The sequence below is a fragment of the Pteropus vampyrus genome, unplaced genomic scaffold (genome assembly GCF_000151845.1).
Source record: "Pteropus vampyrus isolate Shadow unplaced genomic scaffold, Pvam_2.0 Scaffold352, whole genome shotgun sequence".
NCBI lineage: Eukaryota > Metazoa > Chordata > Mammalia > Chiroptera > Pteropodidae > Pteropus > Pteropus vampyrus.
This window is the reverse complement of record NW_011889133.1, coordinates 852,774-860,910: the sequence shown is the minus strand read 5'-3', so window position 1 is coordinate 860,910 and position 8,137 is coordinate 852,774.

The following is an 8,137-nucleotide window of genomic DNA, read 5'->3' as shown; positions in this document are numbered from 1 at the left end:
CATCTTCAGCTTCTCAGGGCCTTTCTACTGGATCGTTCCCATCAGCATACAAACATACTATTCTTTCTCTCAATATTAATACAACAACCAAAAAAATCTTCTTCATTCTATTCCATTTTTTCTCTTCACAGCAAAACTCATTGAAAGAGTTGTCTAAACTCACTGTGTCTAAATTCTCTCCTCCCCTTCTCTCTTAATTCTACTCCAGTGAGGCTTTTGCCAAAATCAATTTTCTCAAGGTCACCAACACCCCCCATGTGGCTAATTCCTATGGTCAATCCTCAGTCCTGATCTTACTTCACCTTTCATTAGCACTTAACACAGTCGGGGGCGCTCTTATCCCTCAAACACTTTCTTTACTTGGCCTCTAGGACTCTACACTTGCCTGATTTTCCCTTAACCTCCCTATCTGCTCTTTTTCAACCTGTTTTGCTGGTTCCCCCATATGTTCCACATCTCTAAATAAGGAAGCGTCCCAGAGTTCAGTCTGTGCATCTCTATTTTTAGCCATATATACTCAGGGCTCTAATACTATTTAGATGCCTATGGCTTCCAAATTGATATATTTAACCCAGATCTCTCCCCTTTAATCCTGATTCTTATACTCAACTGCCTACTGTGCATCTCTACTTGAATGTCTAACAGATATGTCAAATTTACCATATTTATTACATATTCCCAGATAGTCCCCTTAAAACCTACTCCCCCTCAGCATTTCTCGTGTTATTTAATGATAAATCCATTCTTCCCATTGCTCATGTTAAACAAATGGGGGTTCTCCTTAATTTCTACCTTTTCCCACATCCATTTCGTCGGCAAATCCTCTTAGACATGGCCTCTTCTTCTTTTGCCTATCATCCTATTGCTTCTCACCACTTTCACTGCTATGATTCTGATCTGAGTCAAGCCACTATCATCTCTCCCTCTGAATCACTGCAAGGTCCTCCTAACTGGTCTCCTTGCTTCTGCATGTGTCCAAGCTACCCCCCACCAGGATCCAAAGGATCATGTTAAAACATATGTCAGATCTTGTCTCATTTTGCTTAAAACCATTTGGTGGGTCCTAAACCAAGCTCCTTTTCACATGCTCCAGAAGGCTGACCCATCACCCCTCTGACCACAGCACCTACCACTCTCCCTTCTCCCTCACTCTCCTCCAGCCCTGCTGGCCTCCTTGACGTTTCTTTAACATGACAAACATGCTTCTGTCTCTGTATCCTTGCCCTAGCAGTATTCCCTCTGCCTGGATTTACTTCGTCCCTGGTATTGGCCACCCTCACTCCCTCACATCCCCCAGATCTTTACTCAAGGGTTGACTTCTCATTGAGACTTGCCCTGAACACCTTACCAAAACTTCGTTCACCCTCTTACACACACTTTCCCTATCCTCATGTGGCAGAGTCTCCTAAGGTTCCCATTATTCCTGATTCTTGTAAGATATTTACAGTCCCACGAAATAAGCTTTCCCGATACCCCTGATGGAACTTTCCACTCATGTCCACTCTAGTGAATCCAAACAAAAGGACAGAAAAGGGGCTGCTGCCCTATGAATAGAGAAGCAAGTAAATAGCTTCCTAAATTTCAAGTTGCAATTAGCAGTTCCAGAGAACAAGGGATTTTAGATGGTCGAAGCTAGCTATTATCAGCCCTGCTGCAAGTATTCAGCCCACTGAGAAGAATATGTCTTATGTCAGCTCAGGGGACCACTGGGAAATACAGGCCCGTTCATGAAAATTGAACTTGATCTAACCCTCCCCTTCAGTGCAGTCACCTAGAAATTCAGTGTTCTGATTGGCCTGGAAATTTTGTATTTTAACTAATAAAATGTACATATTTTCTGAGCCTTAAACTTCGTGCAAAGTACTCTCTCTTCTGTCGAGAGATGATTTTTAAGATAAAAATAAGAAAATAGTACCTTTTGGTAAACCTTATCATGTGTTGAACTTGAATTAAGAGCTTTACGACTAGTATAGCATTTAATCCTTACAGCACCTCTACAACATGACTAAGAATGGTGGGTTAGTTCATCTTCCTAAGGCCCTAGAATGATTAACTATCACAGTGAAAATTCCAGTCCAAGTCCCTCTGATTCCGAAGCTGTGTTAACCAATGTGTCAGACCATCTTTAGTTAAGAAGATTAAAAAGTTAAGAAGGAGAAAGATTCAGACTCACCCCTTATCTCTAGGAGCTGAGATTTTCAGGATAAAAGTGGGAAAACATCTAATGCTGGTTTTTAAAAAATGCTGATTGTTGTAATGATAGATCCTAGTTGGGAGAAATTTATTCTAAAAAGACTTAGATAAAATCCTCAATATATATAAAGTATTTGCATCATGTTTGAACTATGGATAAGGTTCGAAAGGTTGGTATGAGGTGAAGATTTTCAAGGAGAAGAGATTTTACTTGAACAAAAACAAACTCTTGAATCAACCAAAGCAGCTAAAGCAGCGATCTTTATAAGTACAAGACTGTGACGGTCCATTAACATCCCCATTCTTCAGAAGAGATTAAAAAACCTACCCTCACAGGAGGACTCGCACACTAACCTCCCACATTTCATCTGTTTGGAAGTGTTAAAAGAATAGAGAGCATCTGCCCCTAAAGTTCTCCCCAACTTGACTTGAAGACCTCTACTTCCTTTTCTCAATGCCTGAACTTCTGCCAGATAGTCAGCGGGTTAACACTCTGCTTCTAAAAGCTAAAACTCCTAGGAAAATTACAGTCTATAAATCACACCTCAATCTGTATTGATTTATTCCCTGTGGCTTCCTCCTAACCTAGCTGGGAGCTAGCATCTGATGCACAAAGAGTATTGATGGGGAGGAAGAAGGGGGAAGGAAGAAGAAGAAGTAATTCTAGAACCTAGGGTAGACCCCAAGGGGCAGATCTGAGTAAAGTCCTGAGGCTGAACTGTTAGTCATTAAGCGCTTAGACACAGGAAGGGAGGAGGCAAATGCGGTCGGGGTGGGGGGAGGGGGAGAGCGAAGATTACAAGGGACAGAAACCAAACTCAAACTGGCCTAAGCAAATTAGCGAAGTGATTGGATTGTGTATCTGGACCAAATTCAGACAAGTTTGTGCTAAAGCTAAACTTGCGCACTTGATCACCACATTGCCTGAGTTCAGATCCATGGTCAAATCCTTACTCACTGTAGGACTTTGAGGATGTTACTTAACTTCTCTGGGCTTTATTTTCCTTTTCTGAGTAAGGAAGAATGTGATAATAATGTGAATTTGGACCTATCTCCAAATTCAGTCACATCAGAGGGTTAGGGCTTCGACATATAAATTTGAAAGGTGTCTGGAGGGGACGCAATTCAGAACAAGGAGCATGGCCTTGCCAACATCTTGAATTTGAACTTCTGACTCCAGAACTATGAGGCAATACATTTCTGTTGCTTTAAACTGCTGAGTTTGTAGTACTTTATTATGACAGCCCTAGAAAACTAATACAACATGTGAAATGCTTACACTCATGCTTAGTATACAGTATTTAATATATGTCAGGTACTATATTACAATCAGGCACAATTCAATCCAAGACCTCAAGCAATGTCAACAAGAATTTCTTTCTCTTCATCCCTTAGTTTGCTTTCCTCTGTATTGGCTCACCCTCACAAGCTCTCAGGTTGACTCACCCTCACGGCAACCCCTGGAAACTCCAGCCTTATATGCTACCAGCTTAGCAGCCCCAGCCAAAAAGACACATCTCTTTCTCAGTAGTTCCAACAAAAGTCCTGGGATTGAATCTCATTGGTCTGGGTGAGGTCACATGCCCCCTCCCTGAACCAATCACGGGTAGCCAGAGGGATGCGGTGTTTTGGCCAGACGTGACCACTCTGCAGCCATGACTGGAGCCAATTTGATTTGCACACATAGACTGAGAATGGAGATGGGTAGTTTGGAAAAGGAAAATCAAGCTGCTAATACCAGAAGGGGTACCAAAATGCTGAGGCGGCATAAACAACAAATAATCTTTCTGTGGGATTTCAACAAACTGAAGTTTATAAACATCTCTGACGTTCCCATTGTTTCATGATACTATGCTATTAAGAATTATTGGTTGCAAACAACAGAAACAGGATTAATTAATTTAAACAGAAAATGAGTTTTCCAGAAAATCTCTGGTAGTACAAAGCTGAAAAGAAGGCTAGAGAATCAGGCTTGGGCAGGAATGAACAATGATAACCTTGACCAACATCTTGCCTGTGTCTACCAGTCTGGGTACACAGGGAACATAGATTTCTTCAACCCTTATCTAGCTTCTGTGCAAGAGGTGGGACACTTCCACCTACCTATTTAGGATCCCACCCACCCATCCACCCCCCACAAAAGCAAGTAAGGTGTTTGGCTGTTGAGTTGACAAACAGAAAGTTTGATTATTATTTTCTACTTAATGACACTGATGAAATGGCCGTGAAAAAAGCCTAGAGTTCTCAGAACCTGGGTCAAGGTGGGAAGAGACTTCTTTAGAACTAACCAACACTTACGTCAAGCCCAGAGAATGAGACTGGCTCCGACCAAGGGAACCAGACGAACCTCCAAGAGAAAAATGACAGCACGACAATGAGGATGGTCCTAACAGGAGAAGAAGACCAGGAGCAGGGGTAGAGAAAGGTATTCTAAGAGAAGTGAAAGCGGGAGTAGAGACATGGAGAAAAAATAGAGTCAGGCAAATAAAACGGGGAAGATTTTTTTGACTTCAAGAATCTTGTTTTTTCAGCAGCATCTCAGTGCCTCAAAGAGTATCTATAAAAACAGCTGTTACCCAACAACTACTTAAGATTTGAAATAAAGGAAAACATTCCCACGCCAAGTCTGCTCTCGAAATAGGAGCTAAAGAGACACAAAAATACCGAGGCCACAATGGCAGCCAGAGTCGAAGCTTTTTATGGAACAAAACGCGCTCCGTGGGTGGGCTGTGAGAGCCTCATTCCTCCTCCTCCACCACTGTTGTTTCTCCTGAGGACCCCCCGGTCAGGAACAAGTGCAGGCAGCCACCTGGAGCCAGAGCCAGGAACAATGGCAATAATAAAATAATAAAAGTTGTCTCTAGCATTTACTGAGCATTTAGCAAGACTGTAGCTTATCTGAGAGCTTCACATGGCTTATATTTTCCACAATCAAACTGATTATGTAGATGTCGCTCTAATCCCCATTTTATAAATGAAGAAGCTGAGGCAAAAAAGGTTAAGCCATGTGCCCAAGGTCACTTAGGCTATCCTGTCATTCTGCCTCTCACATTGCACAAAGGAAGAGTAATCAAAATCTCTGTGGCATTTTGGAGTTTTCAAAGGCTGAGGGACAGGAGGGGCATGAGTGGGGGGAGGGGAAAAGCTGAAAGTTATTAAATACTTTAATAACTTTATATAATAGCGCCAGATTTTGTGCTAAGCACTCTGCATAGTCTAGAAAATGAAAGCAAACTTAAAATCTAGTCTGTAAATGTGCAACAATGCGACTGTACATAATGCCACTGAACTGAACATTTTCGAATAGCTAAAATGGTCAATTTAATGTTATAGGTGTTTTACCACAATACATATTTTAAAACACATTAAAATATTTTTTAAAATCTATCAAGTGCAGGCTAATGCTCTACAAGCATTAGTTCATTTAACCCTCTTATCAGCCCTATGAGGAAGATGTCAATTTTTTATCCCCAGTTGACAAATGAAGATGAAATGGAGGCTTCCAGAAGTTATTTCCTCAGTTAGAGGCACCCAGCTAATGCATGTTTTCAATTCCATTACCTTGTGTTGCGGGTAGTACTATTAGTAATAATACTATTAGTGCTGTTAGTAATAATTCATACTATTAATTACTGATAGTTTTGTTATTAGAAATAACATTATTACTAATAGAACTCAGTATTATCAGCATAGGCTTTAGAAGCAGCCAACATGGTTTTAAATTGCAACTGTACCATCCACTAGCTACATGATTATGGGCAAGTTACTCGACCTCCCTATGCCTATTTGCTCATTCATTTATAAAAAGGGATAACAATAGTACCTCTTTCATAGTGTCATCAAATGTATTGAAATGAGATAATCAGTTGAAAGTGCTTAGAGCAGAGCTTGGCAAATAATAGGTGTTAAATAAAATATTAATGCTACTACTAAGCTTTTTCAAGTGAGAACTTAAGCAAAAGGGACTGTGGAACTTGCCTGAGGCCATACAACTAACGAAAAAATAGAGAGTCTCAGACCTTGGCCAGCCAGAGTGGAAGAAGGTGCACATTCACAAGGGACATCATGATACTTCTTGCAGCCATCCAATGACCATTGCAGAGGGATTTCTGGAAGGGATCCTGGATCAATGAAAGCTCAGACATCTTACTGGGTAAGGAGCTCTTTGATAAATCTGTAGAAGGTTAAAACTGCAGACATTCTCTCCACAAAAATGCACACATGTGAAGTGACAAAAACTTATAAACAAGTTCCCAGGAATCTCAGATTCCTGAATTCTCCCCATCCGAGGGGCCCCTGGGTAAGGACCCCTGCCCTGAACGACCCAGCCCAAACCCCATTCCCATTTATACCGATTTAGAAAGAAAACCCTCAAAGAAGTTAGGGCGGTTCATTCAGTCTGGCGTGTAAAGGAATATAAAATTTTAACAACCTTCTCAAGAGATTCTAATGCAGGTAGCCACCATATTTTGAGAATCGTTAGTTTCATGGAACTTGTCCAAAGTCACTCAGGTAAAATGAGGCCAACACAGGATGGCCCTGGGGATTCCAGCCAGTGCTTTCTATACCTTTCACACAACCTAAAGGTATTTTTTAATGAATTTAACTTTTAAAACGTTTTACAATAGCTATGTAAAGAAAGAAATTCTGCATAGAAGAAAACTAGAAGGAAACACACCAAGACGCTCTTAGTGAGCTCCCGGAGAAAACTGAATCGTGACCTGTTTTCCCCTTCTACCCACTTTTTTTTTTATGTTTTCCAACTTGCATACAATAGATGCATATTCTATTCTAACAAGATAAGACATCTTTGAAAGTAAACCTTATGTTTAATATGTATTTTTTATATTATCGTTTCTTGGACATTTAGAACATTAAACCACTTAATTTACATTTTTCCTGGCTTCTTGCTTTTAAAAAAAAATCATGGGTGGCTGGGGGAAACTGAAATGAATTGATCTGAAAATGAATCGAAGTAGAGAGAGAGGAGGGAAAAATACAGTATTTGATTAGCAACTCTGTAAGGAATTAAAGATGCAGACCTAGAATTGTTGGACTTCTCTATCACCCTTGAAGAGATAAAGAAATTAATAGTGCAGCCTTGGATGATTTAATAAGGCGTATGTTTTCAGATCTTCGGTGCTTTGATAAGAATGCTATTAGGAAGAAGAAGGTCAGGAAGACATAAAACGCCTGCATCCTGGGAGTGTGATAAAAAGAAGGATGATGGAGCCTTCCAGCTGCCTAGCACTTACCAGTTTTCAAAGCCCATTTATAATAATTAGCAATTGGAAAGAACCCAAATGGCCAACAATAGGAGAATGGCTAAACAAACAGTGGTCGATTGACTCAGATGGAATACTTCATAAAGAGAGACAATGGTGAAGTGCAGACTGAGCTGATTCTGGAAATGTATGTATGACCTCATGTTAACTAAAAAAAGTCCAGCCCAAAGTGGTGCCTTGGGACTTCAACGAGGCATTTTAAAAGGCCTATCACATTAGCGTCCTAGGCAAGATGGAGAAATGAGGGTTTTATTGTTAGAGAAAAGACCTGACGTCGAATTCTGGCTCCACCAGAAACTAGCTGAGTAGCATTAGAGAGGTTAAAGGCAATCTTCTATTTATGTTGATAATGCATTTCTGTTTTCAAAAAAAAATGTTAAAGCCTGAGTTGATAAATGAACTTACATGTCATAAGCAGGATTCTTTTCACAGAGATGAAAAAAAATATGTGAAATCTCTAATACATCTTGCCTTCTTGAAATGATCTTTTTGTATTTACTTCTAACAACTTATACAATCTTTCATTTTACTACTTTCTTTCCAAATTGAATCTGAAGTTTGAGAGCTTGAGTCCAAAGTGAATTCACTCTTTTTAACATTCCCAGTCCATTTTTCATTTTAGTCTCAATTGGCACTGAGTAATAAATATTAAGTTCATT